The sequence below is a fragment of the Plecotus auritus genome (genome assembly GCF_963455305.1).
Source record: "Plecotus auritus genome assembly, chromosome: 1".
Lineage (NCBI taxonomy): Eukaryota > Metazoa > Chordata > Mammalia > Chiroptera > Vespertilionidae > Plecotus > Plecotus auritus.
The window spans coordinates 76,326,113-76,349,318 of NC_137770.1; the positions used below are offsets into that span (position 1 = coordinate 76,326,113).

Here is a 23,206-nt window from a genome sequence, read left to right on the forward strand (position 1 = left end):
TTTATGGAGAATGTAAAGTGTCCTAAGTATTTGTATTAAGAGTAATGCATGTTGCTTAGGCTGTTAAAGAAATATTGATTTCTGACCCTTAACTGGAATACTTAGCTTTCATTTTTCTTCTTTTTACATAAATTGTGTATATTGTGTTCCCCTCAGGGAGAACTTAAAAGCATTTTGTGTTGTGGAGGCTCCATTCTAGGATCTTACTGCTTTCGAGATGAATAAATGGAAGTCGCGCCGTTACTGAAGTAGACCGATTTTTCCCGTGGAATAGGTGTACACATATTACAAGGGGCTGAATTGGGCCCCAGAATTTCTGAAGTTCCAAGACAGTTTCTTACAGCCAAATTTAGCTTCCTGTTTTCAGCTGACAAGAAGCTTTGGCATATAAGCCATCTCATTTTTATTCAGCAAAAATCTCCTTGGCTGTTTTTAATGTAATTTTGAAATTTGTATTACCAGGTGATGGTTAAGCATATGCTAGGGACTGACTGCAAATACTTGCTCAGAAAGCAATGTGCCTGAAAGGTCCTTTATACGAGGCTTCAGGCTTCGAGGCTTCCAGGTATTAGAATGAAACGGGCTGGCCCCAGAGCATCTCAGTATGCTCTAGGAAATGAAATGTGGCCAAACAGGTTTTTATGTTCTGACTATTCCTTTGTCCCATTCCTAGCCAGAGGCAAGTCAATCAGTTTTACATCACGTCCCTATTTTATTTTTATCAACTTCTCAGGAAGTTTGAAGGTTTTTTCTGTTGTGGTTTGGTTTGGTTTTTGCCTATTCCTTGAACAACACATAAAATGGGAAAATTAAACTTGTAAATAATCCTCATCTACTTACGTCTTGATGAGATGTTGCTTTCAACACACTTAAAATTACTAATTAATTTAATTACATATATACTGTAGTTGCACTCACACATTTTCTATTACCCGCTCTAATGGGATGCAGCGCCCTCCCACAGCCACCTTAACGTAAAGCTTTAATTGCTTTCCCCGAAGCTCAGCTCATGTTTGATTTATCTGATTTCTTTGTATAAAGATTCTCTAGTTTACGATGTGTACACAAGTCATTAAATTGGTGTTGATGTTTATGCAGTGAACTTGCCAACTGGTTACAGCAGACATCCCTTTATGAATTTATGATGGGGCAGTAAAGACAAGTGTCCGAAGCTCCTCGTGTGGACGAGGAAGCGCTCTCCTGGAGCCTTGCTGGGGACAATGATGTGGACACTTCCACGGATCTGTAGAGCTAAGGGCCCTGTTGAGACCCACATTTGCCAAATTGTGAGCATCTCTAATTTACTGCAGTGAGGACGTGTTGTGCGTGTCAGAGAGGGAAACACGCCTTTAGGTGTTCACACTTATGAAACGGAACTACACTATAGTCAAGGATTTTAACCAGGAACTCATTTTTTGTAAACATGACTGGGTATGTGTGTCAGTTATTATTGTAGAAACTGTGTCAACAAACTGAAATTCATCAGCTATGACAAGGAAAAATAGTTGAAGAGGCCTGAATATCATTTTCATATAAAAAATAAATATATGCATGTATATTGCAAAATGGCCAAAGCAGACAAATATTCTTCTCAAGTATATGCCATAAAAAGCTGGAGTTTACATTTTTTTCATTATGAGATCTTCAAAGATTATAGGTATGAATTTAATTCACTAATTTTTTTACAGACACAAGTCTTCACGACTGAGAGCACAAACAAAACTGCTAATTTAAAAATAGCTGCATGTGTATGTGCTGTATTAGCACTGGTTTGACTGTCTTCACCTTTTTACTTCTCATTAATATTTGAAATTAGAAGGCAGAAAAATTGATTCTTAATTTCAGCATATACCACAGATGATTGATCTCCAAGTATTTATTTCAGACTACCCTGTGTCTGACACCTGCAAATAACCAAAGAATTAAGATGAACTGTAAGAGCTCCAAAACATAAGAAGAGGAAGCCAAAGGAGGAAAAGGGGAAAAGCATTTTCATAGATGGAGGAAAGGACGGACGATTGGGGAGGCTGGAGAGAAGGAAGGGAGGAAGGTGTTCCAGATGGTTCTGAAATGTGTTCAGTAGAGAAGATTCTCAAATGTCATGTGGTTTTCTAAAGAGACCAGAGCAGGACTTCAGTGTTGATGACAGAGAAGATAAACTGGAATGAGATCGTGAAATGCATTTTTATCTACATTTCCTCCCAGTTCTCACCCTTTGAGGAAGTTCTCTCTTCCTACTGAGAAAATTCAGATAATTAAATGCAGTTGAGAGTGCAGACTAAGAGAAGAATGCAACCGTGTCTAATTAGCAAGGTTGTGCTGATCAAAATTGAAGAATTTACTACCTTTACAAGTTAACATGACTGAAATATTATAGAATACTAGAGGCCCAGCGCATGAAACTCGTGCGCGGGTATGGTCCCTAGGCCTGGCCAGCAATCAGGGCCATCTTCCCTGGCTGCCCACAGCCGGCCCCACCCCCCGCCGCTGCCACCCAGGCCCAGTTCCCCTTTTGCCATCGGGTAGTTGGTGCCTGACGGCCAGGGGAAGGGACCAAGAGGCCGGCTGTTCCCGCCCGCTCACCAGCCCCGCCCTGGTGGCCTTGGCCTGTCACCACCCACATCCCCGGTTCCCCATTCGCCATTAGGCTATTGGAGCCTGCTGGCCGTGGAAAGGGACCGAGAGGTGGTCAGTGCGCCTCATAGTGACTGGTCCAGCGGTCATTCTGTTCATTCTGCCTTTAGGGTCAATTTGCATATTACCCTTTTATTATGTAGGGTTCTTAAAATGCCTCTAGCATACCATGAAAACAAAATAAAAGGGTAAGTTGTGGCCAGTTTACTTTTCAGTATAGGAGGACTGATGAAGAGGATTGTCTTTGATCCATTAGCAGTCATTCATTCAGTTGATGCATTTCACTGGGAACTCTATAACATTTTGAGCTCAGCACATGCAGAATAGAGAGAGGTGTGGAGTAGGGTTCCTTTTGTTGAGGAACTTACTGTATCTGTAATGCAAGGCACCACATGCTCTCTCTGGCTTGAGAATATAAATGAAGTGTGACCCACATATCAGCCAGTTCCTTTGACCACACACAGGAATCTGTTTTAAACCTACGCAAACGATGCTAAATTCAGCCACTTCATCAGCTTCCCCAATAAATAAATAAATAAATAAATAAATAAATAAATAAATAAATAAAATCCAACCCTATAAGGAGTTTTTTAATTCTCTAGTTTTACTGAAGATTTGTAGTGACATGGGCAGGTGTCACATCACACAGCACACACAGGTCAATTGAAAAATTCCCTTTATACCCATCTCATCTCCAAGTATCCCTTCTTAACCTTACTTATCGCTCCATCTCTTCTCCTGGGCAGCTCTTAACATGGCTTGTCAGCCCTTTATTAGGCTGAGTAGCTGCCGGTTTTGACAAGAAATGTGGCTGCCACTAGAAACCAAGCCCGGGAGATCTATTTCACCCCCCATTTCCCATCCCCCACACTTATCAAAGATCCTTTTCAATACAGCTGATTCTTCCCACAAAGCCATTATTTATCAACAACAACAAAAAATGTTTCTTCATATGATTTTTTTTAGGAAAAGAGAGAATCACTTCAAAGTTATGATCAAAGAAGTTCTTGAAGAATGGTGTATCAGTCAGGATTGGCTTTACTCGCCACCTCGACAAGTAGTGCAGACATCTCAGTGGCTTCGTGTAATAAGAATTTGTTTCTTGGGCACACAAGGTCGACGATGAGTTCATGCTGCTCTCTGAGGCAGCTGTCCTCAGCATGCCAGGTTTCTTCCACCTGGTAGCACCTCTACCTCAACAAGGACCCCTGTAACTGTAGCAGCAGGGGAGAGGGCCTGGGGAGTTCACATTCTCAGGTGAATTCTTCAGTCCCCAAATGGTGCAGGTCCCTTTCATCACAGTCATTTGTCTAGAATTAGTCACATGGTTGTGCCCAATTCATGGGGAAGAGAGGTACTGAGCGGCTGTGCAACATTAGGTGTCCTGGTGTATAAAAATGGAAGGAGAGGCCAAAATAAAGATGAGCATTTGAAATATCTACAAGATGGGAAGTGTTTTGATGGTAATGATATAGGAATAAAGTGGATTAAAAAAAAAAAAAAAGCCAACGTGGTTTGGTTAGGATTTTACATATGTGTTGTAGAGCAGTGGGATACAAGTTGGGAAAGATTGGTGTGGGCCAGGTAGGGAATGGTTTCTAATGCAGGCCAGAATCTGTTTTATTGGTGACATGGAGCCATGAGGGTTTGGGGAAAAGTGTGAATGATTCTTGTAGTATCTTGTGTGGGTGCTGCTGGTGATTGCTGGGGTTGAATTGTAATCAGTTTTACAGACATGAAGACCCATGAAAGGTTCTCTTCCAAATTGGCTCAGTATGAAGTAACTCCCAAATTCTGGTGTTCCTGGGAAAAACATAAAGGATTCTGTGCTAATTCATTTCCCCATTTCACATGCCCTATAAAGACTCTATTTGCACAGTCTCTCACCTTATTTAACCAAAGTGCCTTTATAGATCCCTTTACTTCTAAGACCCATTAATCTCTATATATAAAAGCCTAAGCAACCATTACAACCGAAAGACCGGAACAACTGGTTGCTATGATGCGCACTGACCACCAGGGGGCAGATGCTCAATGCAGGAGCTGCCCCCTGGTGGTCAGTGCACTCCCACAGCAAACCTCCTGTGGTCCCTGCCCCCGTCCAGCCCTGCCTGGCTGGCCAGGCTATGGGACCCCATCCGTGCATGAATTTGTGCACCAGGCCTCTTGTAGACATATAAAATGCTGAATAATCATGCATCACAGAAAACACTTGTATTTAGAAACACTGATGATACTCATGAGCATATAAAATATGTTAAGGTATTGGTTAGGAATCAGCTATGTGAGGGTGGCAGGATGCATGTGGAAAGCTCCAGCTATGTGGCAGAGAAATGGAAACAATGAAGGATTTTTATTTTACCCTGTGTGAATACATAGGTACTCTGTGTTACGTGCTAAATTATTATCTGCCAGGCACCCTGTTAGTACACCACCAGCCTCCGCAGTCACACTATCTCAGTATAGAGGTGACCTTCAGGAAGTGTTCATAAAACTTATCACCTCTGACAGATGATGTATATTTTTGTCTATTTCCTATATCCATATCAGAATATAAGTTTCATGAGGTCAGGGATTTATTTCTTCCATTTATTGCTGTATTCCCAGTGCCTATAATAATTTCTGACACTCAGCAACTGTTTGTTCAATTAATTAGTGACTTAGTTAAACCTCAGAAGACCCCGGTGAAGTAAGCACCATTAATTTTCCTATTTTATGAATGAAGAGCCTTAGTCCTAGGGTGATTCAGTACCCCCTTCAAAGGCTTGCAGTTACTGATCTGTGCAGCGATGAAAAGCCAGGACTGTCTGACTGCAGAGGTCATATGTTTTGCCACAGTACTCTTCTGACAATACTGTTCTCAAATTATGGTAATTAAAAGTTGCCGTAAAAACTATTCTTTAAGAACACAAACATCTCAATGTATATGCTTGAACCATTTCTCTGACATTAATACATATTTGTTGAAAACATGATATATATTTCTACATGTATGAGAAAGTAAACTGACACCCCACCCCCAAAAAGGTGTCTTGTGGAGCTCATAGAGGGTGATCTTGAGGAGCAAATTTGCTCACATGGGCCAAATGTTTCCTCCTGCAGAGTGGGCTGCCTCCCAAGGAATTAGCCTCTCTCAAAATGAATTATTAACCCCAGAATCCTGGCCAAATTCCCACTTGGATAGTCTAGGAACTGTTCAAAACTTGGAATCTATTGAAATTAGTCTGGCATGATTGCAGCCTCTGCATTAATTGTGATATAATAGAGTTTCTCTGGAGATTTGTGCATATTTTATTCTAATTTGTATAGATGGGCTTGTCTCTTAAATTTTTTTTTCGTTTCTTCTTCCCCTCATGAAATATGGCCTGGATTTCTTTATAAGGGTTTTTTTTTTCCTCTACATGAATACCGTGAGATCCTTTTTCCCTGGATTTGCCAGACCATTTTCTCACTTAAGTAACTAGTCTCTCAGTCATTATCACAGTGTGTTGCAGCCATTAGCCATTAGGAGCTTCCAGATTTCTAACTGTCTTATACAAATGCAAGTGTAGCCTGCCTGGGTAGAGACAATATTTACTCAGCGAAGACTTTCTAATTGTTTCTTTCAAGCTCCTTGCCCTCAAGGAGCTTATGTTCTAGTGGGAAACACATATGTATTTAAAACAACTGACCTAATGGTGAAACTATTTAGGACTGTCATACCCATCCTAAAACAATGATGGCTATTAATATCTTTGGACAATTCTGTTAAATGATGTAGGCCATTTATTTATCTTGGCCCTGAGCAGGACTATAATGTCACATTCTGGAGAGACAGGGAGGAATGAGTTTAGTTAAAATATCATTCTGGGTAGGTGAAACAAAAACAAGTACCTTAGACATACATTGTGTTGCATGATTTTGATGGCAACTGTAGACCTCATATCATTCATCAAATCTTGCCCACATCACGGGATTATTTCTTTCTTGCCTTTGACTCTGCCTGGATCACAACCAAGCGATAAGTCACTTGTGCTTCCTGCACCCAGGTCTTTACCTTTATCAAGTGAGATGAGACAATGGGTCTGAGCCATGTGCACTTAGAACTTTCACAGCTAATATTAGAAAAATGCTTTGAAAGGGACAGGTGGAAAGAGCTATAAATGCAATTGCTAATAGATTTATATGTTCTGTCTCTCTCCTTCCAACCTATTTCTACCATTATTTTCCAAAAAATTTCCCAGGGCTCCACCCGAAGTGTGACCCAATGGCACCATAGCACATGTGTTTCCTGAGTCAGTTGAGTGTTTCCAAAATGTATCTACACTTTAAATTCAAATGTTTATCCACTAAGGTATGAAATCATGGAAAGTGTCACTGCCTTAGTGTGATAGTCATATACTTCTGCCCAGACTATTGTTACAGGTTCTGTGGGGCTTTCTACAGGTTTTCCCCCTATATCTTAATATGGGCCTAGGAATATATAATTCACTGTGGGGGAAAAACAGTTCAGATTTTCAAGAGTGTAAATAAATTAATAGAGGATATGCTTTTAAATCTGGGACATGAGGACCCTTTCCATCCCTTGCCATTAGCCTCCTCACAGCTAGGTGGTTCTAACTACTCATGTGAGAAGGGAAAAGTCTAAACACTGAAATGTCTCCTGCTTCCCTCATGCTCTTGCAATAAGAGACTCCATGCTTCACTCTCAGGTCAAGCATTGAAAAATACTCATTCATTTATTTATTTACCAAACTAAAGGCCCAATGCACGAAGATTCATGCAAGAATGCACCTTCCTTCCCCTGGCTGCCAGCACTGCCTTCACTCTGGCTGGAGCCACCTTTCCACTCTGGCCCAGAGCCACCTTTCTGCCTTCCCATGCTGCCCAGAGGCCCATAGCGGCTGGGGTGGTGCAGAACACCAGTGTCATCGCCATGGCAACAACGCAAGTGTCCCGACCTGCCCCCTGCCACTCAGCACCTGTGTATGCAAATTAACCCACCATCTTTGTTGGGTTAATTTGCATACTCACTCCTGATTGGCTGGAGGGCATCATGAAGGTATGGTCAATTAGCATGTTACTCTTTTATTAGGTAGACTAGAGGAGGTTGGCTGGCCGCGGGAGGTTGGCTGTGGGAGCGCACTGACCATCAGGGGGTTGCTCCTGCATTGAGCATCTGCCCCCTGGTGGTCAGTGTGCATCATAGCTACCGGCCAGTCATCTGGTCGTAATGGTCGCTTAGGCTTTTATATATACAGATACTTATTGAGCTTATACTGTTCTCCCAAGCCCTTTTCTAGAAGCTGGGCACACAGCAGGCAACAAAACACAGAAGTGAAAATTCAAGTGCTTATTAATAAATCCATCAGAATGTTTCATTTGACATTTCCTGTTCACATCTAAATTTGTTCATTAAAAAATTACAAGAGCATTAGTCCACTGGGGCATTCATTGCTTTGTGAGAACATGCATTTATCTTGTGACAGAACTCACTTTAGCAAATAGCAAGTTCCCGTCGTAATTCAATTTAGGGTATTTATACTTACTATGAATTGTATTCCCAAATGTCCAAGAAGTTAAAGTAATGTCTCCAGAGGGTGCTTCTGGGTTCTATCACACCTTTAGCATTCCAATCACTAAAAATGAAAAGGGAGAATGTGTTCTGAAGGTTAAGGAAGAAAACAGTGCAGCCAGTCAAATGCCAGAATACCAATCTCATTATTACTGTTGGCCCATTACTCCAGACACCTGGCTCAGAATATATCTAGCCCAGGACCTGACAGCTGTTCATCAGTGTTTATAGGATTGAACACGTATCACTAGGATAAAAATGCACATAAGCTTATTTCTTCCTTATAACAGTATGTTCCCAGGTGATTTCAAAATTGTCTGGTTAGGTCAGAAAAAAAAGATGAAGACTTTATAAAATAGATGCTTATACATGTCTTTCTGAATTTCCTTCTTATATTGTGCACAGTAGGAAAACTCTAAATGTTCAAACACCTGAACTGAAAAAGTCTTCCCTTAGTTTCTGCCAGGACAGATTTGACACTGAGTGGATGCTGATTGTCAGCTGGAACTGTGTGAAGGAGGAAAGTTTCCTCCGATATCCAGAACAAATCCAAGTCATGGTCTTACGTGGGCAGTCAGAGCCATGAGTTGGATGGTGATTGTTATACACACTTTTGACCTCTTGAGATTTTTTGTTGTTGTTGTTCCTCCCATTTACCTCTTGCCAAAAACTTTCCTCTCTTACCTTTTCTAAGAAAATGTCCTTATTTAGATAAAGCATCATCAATACTTTTATGGTGCATAAATACAAATAATACCTTGGCTTTACTTAATGATTTTCTGCTGGAATCTAAAGGCCATTTGCGGCTTACTGCTCGCCATGTGGCAATCCTTAAGTGTTTTGCTAACTTCTTAGAGAACTAAACCCACTCAGCTTACGTTGCATGAGGGTATATTTCTAATTACTACAATAAGAGTAAATTATTGAAATAGTTAAATAACGCATATGATTCAGTTAGTAACACATGAGTAGTGAAGCTACCTTCAGACTTTAAACAGATGAAAAACTTAGCATTCTCTATGGTCAACTGGTCTACTCACCAGTTGCTGTTTGTATTATGGTAGAATGTGGGTGAAACTCAAGTTCATCTGCCAAAGATACAACATAGTAGGCAGGTATCAAAAATGTTAGAGGTCTCTGTCCGTCATAGAAAAGCACATGTGATATCCAACCCTTTTAACAGTCTCCAACCATCAGAATGGATGTTCAACTAGTAAAACTAATGCTGGCCATACTGGTTTGTTCCAGTTGGCCTCAGCTACATTAAGGTTTGTCCAGTTTTTGTGAAGACACCATCTTCAGGGCTTCTTAAATTCTTGTAAAAAATATTTTCATGCAAAAATAGGATTATCTCTTTGTAAGTATGTAAGATATATGACCATTTCTACTATCACGGGGAATAAGAGGTAGCTATTGCTTTCTATAAAATCTTACCACTTAATGGACTGAAGAAAGATGACCAGTGCAATAATTTCAGTCATATTTTTAAAATGTTCCTCATTATTTATCTGTCTTTGGTCCAAGTTGATAAGTAGATGAGAACCCAGTGGAGAAGTAATGAGAGCATTTTCTGCTGAGGTCAGCTTGGCTGCCCAAGCTGAGAGGAGCCTTTTATCGGTATTTTCCGATTTGCTGTCCAAATTAGGAAGAAAATAGCCACCTACTAACATTTAAATAAGCTATAAACATATGTTAGCATATATCCTTATTGTTTTGCCATGAAAACCTTTAATTTTTGTGTGCATATTTTGTTTTAGTTCATACAATTCTAATTTACTTGGATTAACTCAGCATAGCATTTAATTATGGTGGTAAGAGGTTAAATGCTATCCAATGACTTGATATTTCAATATTTAATCATTTTCATCTTTAATTAACCAATGTTTGTTTAGTCAATAGATATCCAGACTCATGAAAACATATATTTTAATGTGCATGTGTATACTTTTACATTTTGTTCGGTTATGACATGGATTAGGTAGTTTATGATCTTATATGCTTAATCAGGAAGAGACATGCCTATCCATGGGTATGTTGAAAAGACATTTTGAAGGTCTTCTCCTTATTGATGAGGTGGTTTGCTCTTAATAGAATTGTAAACTCACAAAGTAATTTTTTTCATCTACTTAGAAACACTCTATATTTAAAGTATTTTGTGTGTTTTAAAGCTTAGGTAAAATAGTAGCAGGGCTGGTATATTCACAGAGATAGATAAAGACTATGGTGGTACCTCGGTCTGTCTCCATCTTGATTTGGTTAACTTTCGCCAAACAGCCTGCTCTAAAAAAGGGAAGGAAAAACAAACAGATAAGATAAAACTGTGGGGAATTCCAAAATAAATACTGCTAACTGACCTTTTTGATGGCCTGGTTAAGAGGGTTTTTTTAAAATTATTATTATGGTATCAATTGGATGCTTTATTTACTGGTACAGTGGATAGCTAAGGCAAACACTTGGGTAATATCTTTGTCTTACTTTTTCATGTTTTGTGAACAAACTGATAAAGATCTTTCTCCCATATTTTTAAAAATCAGACTCACAGATAAAGAGCAGGCAAACAGCTCTGGTGGAGGGAGTGTTGGGGGAGGGGGAGGGATTGAGTAAAAAAAGAAAATTCATGGACATGGACAGCAGTGTGGCAATTGTAGGGGCAGGGGGTGGAAATAGAAGAAAGCATAGAGGGAATTAATGATGATGGAAAAATAAATGAAATAAAATGTAAAAATAATAAATTAAAATTTAAAAAATTATAGTTTAAACTTTTTAAAAAATCAGATAAATCCCAAAACATTTTAAGACCGTGGCACTATAATTAAACAGGAAAAAAAGTCAAGTTTTCCAGCACACACTCCCTTTTTCAGAGTATACATGTAAGGACATAGTTGTATCTAGTGCTCACTTATATGCAAAAAGAAGCTCTGTATGTATTAGAAAAAGAAGCCAGATTGTAACTCTAAACAAAGTTCCTAATGCTAGCATTTTACAGCTTAGAGTTTTCCTCTTGGTGAATTATAAAATAAGAGAATTAACTCTTCCTAAGGAGTTGTTTCATGAGAGCCACCCTGACTGAAACCTTCAGAATACAGTGCAAGAAATGGTCCGTCACTATCACAGTTCTCTTTTTAACCACTACTGCCATCACAAGGAGTCATTAGTTTACGGCTACTTCCTTCTTATTTTTATGACTTTTTAACTTATCATTAACCCCATGCTCTTATCCTGTATTCTGAGATGAGCAAAGAAGATAATATCCACATTTCCATTGCTTACTCTAGAGATAATAACCTTTTTGGAAAAAAAAAAAAAAAGATAACCTTTAGTTTCTTTAAACAACCCCCTTCCTCTTTAAATCTTAGTGTTTTTGTGTTTGTGTTTTTTGTGTGTGTGTTTTGTGTTTTTTTTTTTTTTTTGTCAAATTGGACTTTCAGTGCATTCCTAAAGTAAATCAGACAAAATTATTTATAGCATAGTTCATGCAAATAAAACTGACTAAACATACTGGAATTATTTATTATAGCTTGCAAATTTGATTAATAATATTTTAATATTTACCCCACATTTTCTTGTCTAGATGTGTGTGTTTTTTATGTTATTAAAGAAATGTAATGGACTAATTGCTAATCCTCATTTCCTTCTAACTCAGTCTCCTATGGCACTGTGTCTGAACCTGTTAAGTAGGATTGTTGTCATAAGATTAGATACAAGTATCTTAGTTGTCTAGACATTATATAACTCTCTACCACATACTTCAGATCCTTGTTTTAAAGCAACCCCTTAGCCTTTTTAACAGGGAGAAATTAAATGTGAATAAAAAGTCTCACATGCTTATTTCTTCACCATCTGAATTTGCCAACTTCTACTGTTTTGTACATATATAACATTTTAATCTTTTTTAAAATAATAGCTGATTTTCACTGTTTCAAGCTTGACACGGGTAAGAGGTTGGTATTATCTGCCTCTTTGAGTGTCTCCTTCCTTAAATCTCCCTTCTCATTTGCTATCTAGCTTTCACCTCAACCAACTTCCCTTTCTTTCATTTCAAAATAGTATTTTTAGGGTGCAAAGAATTCACTTGTTTACAGTGTCAAACTTGACTAATTCAACATGCGTTTATTGGTAACTCTTGAATGCCTGGTAATGAACTAAATTCTGGAAATAAAATGTGGAATAGCCAGTCTTTGCTCTCAAGGAGCAGAGAATCTAAGACGAGAGATAGGCAAATGTGAAATGTATTTGCAATGCAGCGAGGCAAAGGGGGAAAATATAGGGTGACATAGGAATATATAGGATATGGATGTTAAGTATCTTTTAAAGGATAAAATCTGGCTATTGGTATCTCTAATTCATAGGTGAAAATAACTTGTTCCATAAGAAGTGTTCTTTGAAATTATACGTGTGAAATTTCTTCTTGCTGGGAAAATCAGTCATCTTAAAAAAGGAGGAAGCCAACTCAGTCTGAGCAAGCCACGTCATCTCAGTTGGCCCCAATTTTGTGAGACATAAAGTGAGAAAGTTTGAATTAGATGAACTCTAATGTCCTTTCTAGTTCTAAAAATCTGAGTCTGTGAGTTTTTCTTCTTCAGTTCATTGAAAAATCTAAATAGCTTAAACCTGTTTGAAATCTATTTCAACAAATGACCCATAAAATAAATAAGCACAAAATTCAATTTTTTAGAAAAGTGGTCTGGCTATAGAACTGAGTGGCCCCATAAAATATTAATTTGGTCATAGTGTGGAAATGTGAAATGATTGTTAAATGAGTCAAGGCCTTATTTGTGGCCTTTGGCTCATTTGGTAAGATTACCCATTAGCCACGTAGGCAACATAACACGCATGGCCAAGCAGCTCATGGGAGTGCCCTAACAAATGTTAAATAAAATTATCGTCTCTAGCCTTAGGAATATATTTTTATTATTTTCAAAATAAGAGTTTGCTCAGCTTTAAAGTCTCAGTCGATAGGATAATAATTACAATAATTACAGTAGTCCCCCTTATCTGCAGGGGATGTGTTCCAAGACCTCCAGTGGTTGCCTGAAACTGCAGAGAGAACTGAGTTCTATATATACTATGTGTTTGTTTTTTTTCCTGTTCCTACATATGCATGATAAAGTTTAATTTATAAATTAGGCACAATAAGAGATTAACAGTAATAACTAATAATAACATAGAACAGTATGACAGTATGCTGTAACAAAAGTTATATGAATGTGGTCTCTCAAAATCTTATTGGACTGTAAATGCTCACCCTTCTTCTTGTGATGATGTGCGATGATACAGTGCCTATATGGTGAGATGAAGTGAGATACTCAGAATGACATGCAATTTAAATTTTTGAATTTTTATTCCTGGAATTTTCTGCTGAATAATTTTTGGATTGAGGTTGACCATGGTTAATTGGGGGACTATTGTACTTAAATTCTCACTCCATTCTGCAAGTGTTTTCTAATGTGATCTGATTTTTGGAAATTTAAAAGTAGAATGAGTCTTTTTTTTAAATAAATATTTATTGTTCAGATTATTACAGGTGTTCCTCTTTTTTTTTCCCCCATAGCTCCCCTCCACCTGATTCCCCACCCCACCCCATGCCCTTACCCCCCGCCACTGTCTTCATCCATAGGTGTAAGATTTTTGTTCAATCTCTTTGTCAGTCCACTTCCTTTCTATGTCCCTGATTCTATTATATTCACCAGTCCATTCTGTTCTTCAGATTTTTTATTCATTTGATTTTTAGATTCACTTGTTGGTAGGTATGTATTTGATGTCATTTTGTTATTCATAATTTTTATCTTTACCTTTTTCTTCTTCTTCCTCTTCTTAAAGAATACCCTTCAGCATTTCATGTAATCCTGGTTTGGTGGTGATGAACTCCTTTAGCTTTTTCTTGTCTGTGAAGCTCTTTATCTGACCTTCAACTCTGAATGATAGCTTTGCTGGGTAGAGTAATCTTGGTTGTAGGTTCTTGCTGTTCATCACTTTGAATATTTCTTGCCACTCCCTTCTGGCCTGCATAGTTTCTGCCGAGAAATCAGCTGACAGTCGTATGGGTGCTCCCTTGTAGGTAACTAACCGTTTTTCTCTTGTTGCTTTCAAGATTCTCTCTTTGTCTTTTGCCCTTGGCATTTTAATTATGATGTGTCTTGGTGTGGTCCTCTTTGGATTCCTCTTGTATGGGGTTCTGTGAGCTTCCTGAACTTGTAAGTCTATTTCTTTCACCAGGTAGGGAAAGTTTTCGGTCATTATTTCTTCTAATAGGTTTTCAATATTTTGCTCTCTCTCTTCTTCTGGCACCCCAAAAATTCGGATGTTGGTACGCTTAAAGTTGTCCCAGAGGCTCCTTACACTATCTTCATATTTTTGGATTCTTTTTTCTTTTTGTTTTTCTGTTTGGGTGTTTTTTGTTTCCTCATATTTCAGATCTTTGGTTTGATTCTTGGGGTACATTGATCTGCAGTTGAATTTCTGTATATTCTTTATTTCAGACAGTGTATACTTAATTTCTGACTGGTCCTTTTCCATTGTTTTGGCATTCTCGTTAAGATCCTTAAAGGTCTCACTAAGTGCCTCAGCGGTTTTTAGAAGATTCTTGAGTAATCTTATAAATGTGGTTCTGAACTCTATGTTGTCCAGTAGTTTGCTTTCATTCGTGACATGTTTCTTTGTCTCCGCATTTTGTTGCTTCCCTGTGTTGATGGAGTGGCTTTGTGTGGTAGATGACCTATAGGGGCCAGTAGCTCAGCCTCCCCAATCACCTGAGGTGGACGCCTTTGGTACACCCTTTTGTCGGCTGAGTGCAAAGTCTTGGTGTAGTTAAGCCTTGATTGCTGTTGGTACACTGGGAGGAACTGACCTCCAGGCCAATTGGCTGTGAGGACCTGCTGTGTCTATAATGGAAGAACTGCTGTGCTGAAGACACCCTTATGGTGCAGGACTTGTTTCAGTGGGGCTTTGGTGCTCACTGAGTCTGCCTCTTGAATGTGTCACTTATAGATGTGAGGAGTTGAAATCTGGTGTCTCACACTGACCACTAGGTACACTGGCTTCTGGATCTCTAATGGGGTGCAGGTCAGCTACTGTCTGAGGGCACCCAGCAGGCGCTACAGCGAGAACTACAGTTTTCTCCTCTTTGCTTGGGGTTTGGAGGTTTTGGAGCTGTCTGACCCGGGCTGCAAGTTTGCTAGGTTAAGCTGCAATAGGGCAGGTCATTCATATGCTAAAGCCGCTGCTTGGAGCTTGGGTGGGTTTGTAGATTGTGCGGGGCGGGGTCTCAGGGCGTGACTAGGCTAGGGCGTGGCAAACAGTGATGGCTGCCAGTTAGCCGGCTCTGCATCTCCGACCATGTCCTCACATCCCGCACCCCAGCACAGTAAATAATTATTCCTGCCCGCAGCCCTGCAAGCAAGCCACCCTCACTTTCCGACCCGATGGCAGACAGTCCAGCTTCTCCCCGTAGGAGTTTGGGTCCCCCGCGTCTCCCCAAAAACTGGAGTTTGGAGTAATTGGGAGCTTGTCTCCCTTCGGGTTGAAAAAAGCAGTGCTCCCAGTCGCCCATCGCCAGCCCGATTCGCGCGTCTCCGTACCTCAGCTTTTCAGCGCTTGTGCACGTCTCAATGCTGTTTTCTCTTTCCTTCTAGTTGTAGAACTTCCACTCAGCCAGCTTTCCCGTGGTTCTGGGTGATAGACGTTTTGTCTTTTAGTTGTAGTTTTGAAATTGTTGTGCGAGGCAGCAGTTTAGGTGTTTACCTACGCTGCCATCTTGGATCCTCAAAAGTAGAATGAGTCTTGATGGTATCTGACCTTCACTTAATTTCATCACCCCTGCCCACATGAACTCCCTCTGTACCTTTAGAACATGGATACAAAACATTTCTCCTTGCAGATGCAGAAAAATGTTTCTCATTTGTCCTAAGACACTTAGTTTATTCCTTTTAGCCATTAGTTTCATAGAAATCCCTCTCCTTTTTTTTAACCTATATCTTGATAATAATAAATTTAATACCTGTTCTTAAAATCTCTGTATAGTAATCTATCAGGCGCACTCAGTATTCCTTTAGCTTATCTGCAGATATCTGTGTTTCTCTGTACTCTTTTTAATGAGCCCTTCCTACCCTGGCTGTAAATATCACCCAAACATGCTAATCTCTTAGGGGCTGGCCATGACTAAAATCTCTGAAATCTCTTCTGATTTTAAAAGATGTGATTGTTATAATTCAATCTATTTGCTTCCATGTGAACTTAAATGGAAATGAATTTCCTGATATAGCCACATTTCTTCCTCTCAAATATACATCTGGCATTTTAAAAAAACAACTAACTAATTTGAATCTGAAATACTGGTTTTCATGACACCAAACATCTGGATGAAAAGTGAAAAATCCAGTAGATGTTTCCACATATCCAAATATTGTGTTGGAAAACAGTTAAATGACTGTCTGAATTTTTCCATTTTTATCTGAGTACTTATTCATCATATACAAGGCACTATCAGCTTTTCTAAGAGGAAACTATCAATTTCAGAAATAATGCATTCACAAACAAGTATTATTCCTATTATATAAGAAACACTGTATTAAGTATTGTAGGGTGTTTAAAGTTAGTCTTCAACCTTGTCCTCAAATGACTTGCAGTCCAGTGTGCACATATATACATAAAAAATTATGTGAAGTGAATGAAAGCACAAGAGAGGAGGAGAGAAAACACGGTGGAATTTGTGGGTGGGGTGGGAGCAACTACTTCTGGTGGAGAGGGTTTGGGCTGGCCATGATGGACATGCCAGAATCATGGAAATAGAAGGCACTGTTGTGATCACACAATTTTTGACATACACTTTTCATCAGCAGTTGAGAATGTTACCAAAATCAAAGAACTCTAAATTAGTCAGATGATTGCAACAACTTTTGTGTCATTTTATATAATCACAGCCTTTGGTTTCCATAAGGGTTTTGAGTCTAAGTGTGTTTCTCAGGTATTTTGTTCAGTTAACTTATATTCTTCTCCCTTAAGATTTTAACTTTACACAAGAAACATACTGAAATTTACTCTCTATATGGTTATTTTAAGAAACATTATAAAAACTACCTTATATTTTACTTTTCGAATTTAGATACAAAATGTTGCCCTAACTGGTTTGGCTCAGTGGCTAGAGCGTCAACCTGCGGACTCAAGGGTCCCAGGTTCGATTCCGGTCAAGGGCATGTACCTTGGTTGCGGGCACATGACCAGTGGGGAGTGTGCAGAAGGCAGCTGATTGATGTTTCTCTCTCATCGATGTTTCTAACTCTCTATTCCTCTCTGTAAAAAAATCAATAAAATGTTTTAAAAAAAATGTTCACAGTCCTATATGCACTGTCTGCTTAAAACCTCTATCTTCCAAGTTAGCTGGGTTGTTGTTTTTTTCATCTGTTGGGATCACAACTCTGAGAAACTTTATTTTTAGTCCCAAATTCTCAGGATTTTTGCCATGTTTGATCAGAGTCTGTAGGTATAGATTAAGCCAGAATGGTTCCTTTCATTCCTCTTTCCTCTTCCTCCTTCTCATTTTCCTCCCCATCATCATCCTTCTTTCCTTTTGTTTTCTTTTCTTTTCTAACAATAAACAATCATTTTTAGAAGGCAGGAAAGGTATAAACTGAGAAAATTCCAGATAATCTAAATTGTGCCCTGTATATTAGGACTAATTTATTGGCTCAAGTAAGTGATTTTAGGTAAAGCTGGATCCAAGTGCAGAAATGACATCAGGGATTTATTCTTTACATCTACTGGCTCTGCTTTTGTTTGCCTGTGCTTCCCGGCTTCAATGCAGCCATGATGGTTACCGGTGTTGATTGACCATGTATAGGTCCCTTGGCCACCCCTGAGCACATTCTGAAAGTGAAATCAGGGTGCTATTAACAAAAGAAAAGGGAAATGCTTCTTCAGTGAAAAACATAATGTTAGAGTGGGAAAGCCCTCTATAAATGTCAGGGGAGCAGGTGGTTATCTCAGCTCTCATCACTGCCTATTTCTACAATCTGGCATATGTTACTTAACTTTTGTAAATCTTGGTTTCCTTGACTATATAAATTAGGTCCCAGGCCAAGGTTCCATCTAAAGACCTTTTGACTCTAATACTTTGTGCTTCTGACCTCAAGAGCTAGAGACAAGGATAAGACACCCAGAAAATGCAAAGATTTATAAATACTAACACAAAGCTAAAGATACATCATAGTTCATGTAGAAGTACTTCAGGCATAAACAGGAAGTTAGCTTGGTGCTAGAAGAGCAAAGGGTGTTGACTGCATCCTGAGGACTGATTAGAAGCTCAAACAACTTGAGAGAGAGAGAGAGAGAGAAAGAAAGAAAGAGAGAAAGAGAGAGAGAGAATTTGTGTGAGTAAGATTCAGAATTAACCATATATATATATAACTTTATTGTTACAATCTATATAGATATTTTAAAACCAATGTATAGTTTCATTAATTTCTTAAGTTTACTGTTATAGCAACGAGGTCTTGTTAAAGTTGACAGAATCACTGACAAAGCTTTAATGAGCACTTAGGTCTATTCCCCCCTCCCATTCTTTCTACATACACTTAGAGACACTGCAACAGACTAGGGAGAAAATACAAAAGTTTTAAAAACCCAAGATTTTACCTTCAGGAAGTTACACTTAATAAAGATATTTAAATACCTCCAAATATGGGAATATGATGGGTTTAAAATATCTTACTTTTTCTTGTTTTCTTCAAATTTCATTTGTAGTGTATTCTGGTCACAGCATAGGAATTTTATTAAATCCATGACCATTGAATACATTTGACATTCCAGAAATCAGGGTCCTCATCTCCTTGTACCTGCTCAGTAAGCATGGCCCTAAAGCAATGAGTGATATTTCCCCAGTGTGGTTCATTGACCATCTCGGGGAAATTGCATAGAGGGTTTTTTATACAAGAAACATACTGAAATTTACTCTCAGGGGCATCATCAAAATCAAGGTCACCTGGATTAACTGTATAAAATATATGGTATCTTGGAGGAGAGAGAAGAAAAAGAAGAGGTACTCATAATACTCAGCTTCCAAGTATTTGCTCAAACTAAGATCCTGCCCAACAAGCTACTCGATCATTTGTCTTAATGATTATATTACATCACCACAGAATTAATTTGACAGGTCGCACATTGTTCTTCAAGGAGTTTATCTAGTAGATGTTATAGACTAGTAAGTCCAACTCAGAGGGTAGAGCAGTAACTCAAGAGGCAGGACTTATCTCAGCCACAGCCTACTTTTAGAAATATCCAGTGAGCCCGGCTAGCATGGCTCAGAAGTTGAGCATTGACCTATGAACCAGGAGGTCAGGGTTCAATTTCTGGTCAGGGCACATGCCCAGGTTGCAGGCTCCATCCCCAATTGATGTTTCTATCTCCCTCTCCCTTTCCCTGCCTCTCTGAAATAAATAAAAATATATTTTTTAAAATAACAAATAAAAATATCCAGTGAAAGAGAATATCTCATTGCACAAAAATGTTAAATTGCTATTTTTTAAGAACTGTGGAATATATAAATTATTTATAATTATAATAAATTAATTATACTTTTAAAATTTATATTGGATTTTTAAAAAATGTTAAAAGCAATACATATGCAGAGAAAATATGAGGATATAAACAAAAAGTAAAATCCTCCACCCCTATGCTCTACACAACATGGGCCATTATTCAGTGTGTATTTTTTCTAGATCTTTTTCTTGCACTACAACTGTAGATATGTGTATGTTAAATTTTATTTATCTATTTCTATGAATTGGTAATACTTATAGTTCTACAATTTGCTTTTTTCACTCAACAATATATGGGGATACCTTTTCATGAACATGATCCAGTTGAAAGACATTTAGGGTATTCCCAATTTTTTATCCTTCCAAATACTATCTTTTAAATTTTATTTTGTACTTCTAATTCATGAGATGATTAAAAGTATCACTTGAAATATTTTTAAATGTTAGTATAAGTTTTTTCAACATGGAATAAAGTTTACGATAAATCGGTTCCACTTTGGACATCATTGGAGAAGGGTTAATCACAAACAAAAATTATTAAGTGTTTTTACCCAAACACTGTTGCACTGATGTATTATAAGGATACTAGAGATCTGATGCATGAAATTTGTGCAAGAGTAGGCCTTCCTTCCCCCAGCTGCCGGCACCGCCTTCCCTCTGGCACTCAGGACCCGGGCTTCCCTCAGGAGCCAGCTTTGTCCAGAAGGTCAGCCGGTAGGACATCCAGTCTAATTAGCATATTACACTTTTATTATTATAGATTGTAGATCTAATTCCAGGCACTTGCTAAACCAAGTTAAACCTAAAAGAGGTGAGCTGGGGGTAAAGAAGAAGGCCTAAGGTCAGTGTTTCCATTTTAGCTGAAGTAACAGCATTAATAACGTTGTATAAGTTTCAGCTGTACAGCATTATACTTTGATATCTGTATATACCCTAGCATGCTCACCACCAGAAGTCTGGTTTCCATTCATCACTATATATTTGATTCCTTTTACCCACCCAAAGTCAGTATATTGAATAAAAATAACATCTACTTTATAAATGAGTCTTTTAAAAGGCAATTAAAAATATTTTCTATCTACACTGAGTCATGTCTTATCAACTTTTTGAACAGTTGTCCGTTATTCAAAGTAAAAGGACCTTTGTGAATCACGTTTTGTGTTCAACAGTGACCTTAGAGTTATGTAGGGGTATGAAAAGCTTTGACCTATGCAGGTTCATCTTGACGAAGGGAATCATCACCATCGCTATTGTATTACACTGTGTGTTCTTATGAGTAAGTTGAGCCACCTCTGGGCCACCGGACCAGCGTGGATTGGCCCCCAACAGCAAATAGACTAAACTATAGCTTTAGTCCAAGAATATGGAAACTGACAACAAATTACTGCTTGTGGTCTACTTCCAGTTTTCAAGTGCAAACATACCAAAGTTTATTTTAAACTTGAGCCAGTCAGACATTTAGTAATATACATCAAAGGAGAAGTGAAGCCTTCCCATGTTTATTATTTCAATATGATGTCTGTTCTAATAAAGTCGAAAAATGCATATGATAGACCATGGAGTAGACATTCTCTAGTTCCACAGTTTGGCCTTAAAAATATACATATATTTGTAAATTAATCCAAAACACATTGCCATGATCCCAGTTCCCCGAAAGCTGATTGTTTCCCATTCCTTTTTTAATTTTAGAAGTGGAGTGGCTGTCTGCCAGAACACTTGCAGATCAGCCGGCCACTTCATGTGTAAAGGGGCACAGCATCATGAATGTTCGAAAACCACAGGCTGCCATTTAAACAAGTTAAAGTTATCATGGTCTTCCCTATTAATTAAACACAAAAGCCATCTGTGCAAGGTGAATTTTGGTAAGGTCCCAATTTTTTTAATGATTGTGAGTGGAATTTGAAAATACTTTCCTAGTGAAAGTGCAGTTCAGGGATTCCCAAGATAAAACGCGCTGTTTATGTAATTTTGTGGTCATTTGACTAAATTTCTAATAAAACACTGGAAAGAATTCTTTTTCTTCAATCACAATTTAGAGTCATACTTGGATGAATTGGCACTCGAGTAACATCACTTTTTTACCCTTGTACGTCCTTAGCATCCTAACCCCTTATGACATCTACACCTTTTCTGTGTATGGGAATATGTGTATTTTCCCTCCCTCCCTCCCGCCTCCCCCCCCCCTCTCTCACAGACACACACACACACACACACACACACACACACACACACACACACCCAACCCACATTTTGTCCGAACTGTCTTGGGCAAATGCATCACAACAGTGAGCAAGACTAAACACACAAAAAAGAAAACACTGCATACATGGATGACAGTACCAATTCAGAGCTATACGCTCAGGTGATGAGCCCTTATTTTCATTTTTGTTATTTGTAGAAAGTTTGCCATCGGGCAGATAACCTATAAACCTAGGCTTTCAAAATCTTTGAGAGGCAAAAAGTCAAAAGATACTCCTTGCTTGGATTTGGCAGGGGGAAAAAAACAGGACAAGAAGGACTTGGGGATTTTTTGTTGTTGATGGTGTCCTTTTCGCCCCAACCTGTGTTTTCAGTCAATTAAAATGTGTACCCTAGGCCTTTTCCAGTTTGAAGCCACCCCAGCGTCTGTGATGAGCAATCCTACTTGTTTGTGCAGTCGTTCATTATCTCCATTACCAAAAGGAGCATGGGGGACAATTACATTGTTTGGACGAATCAGAGTGTTAGGAGGAGTATTTGTCATGGTGGCAGAGTACAGCACCTGACAGGCAACGATTGATGGCCAGTCATGAGTGTGAGTGGCCAAAGCAGCCTCATAGGATGCAAATTACTGACTGTGGATTCCAATTTATCCTGTTCATTTTTCTTGCCCGTGCTGAAGACCATTAGTGGTTTTTGAAGCAGTGAAGGGGTCATTACTAATGTGGGTAGGCTCAAAGCAGGAGGGGGAAGGAGGGGAAAAGCCTTCTGTAATTACACAGCTTTCAGGAACAGGCTGGCGGCCCCAGCCAAAAAAGTGTCAACACCTCACAATCAGAAAAATTTATTTTCATTTTATGCTTAACCCATATTAACTCAACATTATCATCTTTCTTTGTTAACATTTGCAGAATATTAAAAGCCTGGCTTCTATATGAATACAAATCTAGTTAACCCCTTTTTCTATAGAAAGAATTTTGTTTAACCTAATGGCAGTTGGGTTTGCTAAGTACTTGAGCATGTTTTGGATGATGCACACGGTTGTAGAAGATGAAATACCTGAAGAATAAAAATCTTAGATGACTGGAACACTGTCTCTCTCTAGCACAGGAATGATTAGAATGCTCTGAATGGAATACTCTGTTATCCCTAATGTCACCCTTTCACAATATTGGTGGGAAATACTACTAAATATTCCTCATTTGTGAACCATTTTGATATGCTGGATAAGTTTACTTTTCTGTTTAAGAAAGCCAGTGAATTTAGAACAGGGACCTATTTACTAGCC

General features: G+C 38.7%; 1 protein-coding gene across 10 annotated transcripts in view; it reads left to right on the top strand.

Moving 5' to 3' along the window:
• The window catches only part of MEIS2 (Meis homeobox 2), a 208,291-nt gene that overhangs the window by 124,858 nt on the left and 60,227 nt on the right, over positions 1 to 23,206 (top strand). The window lies entirely within an intron of this gene.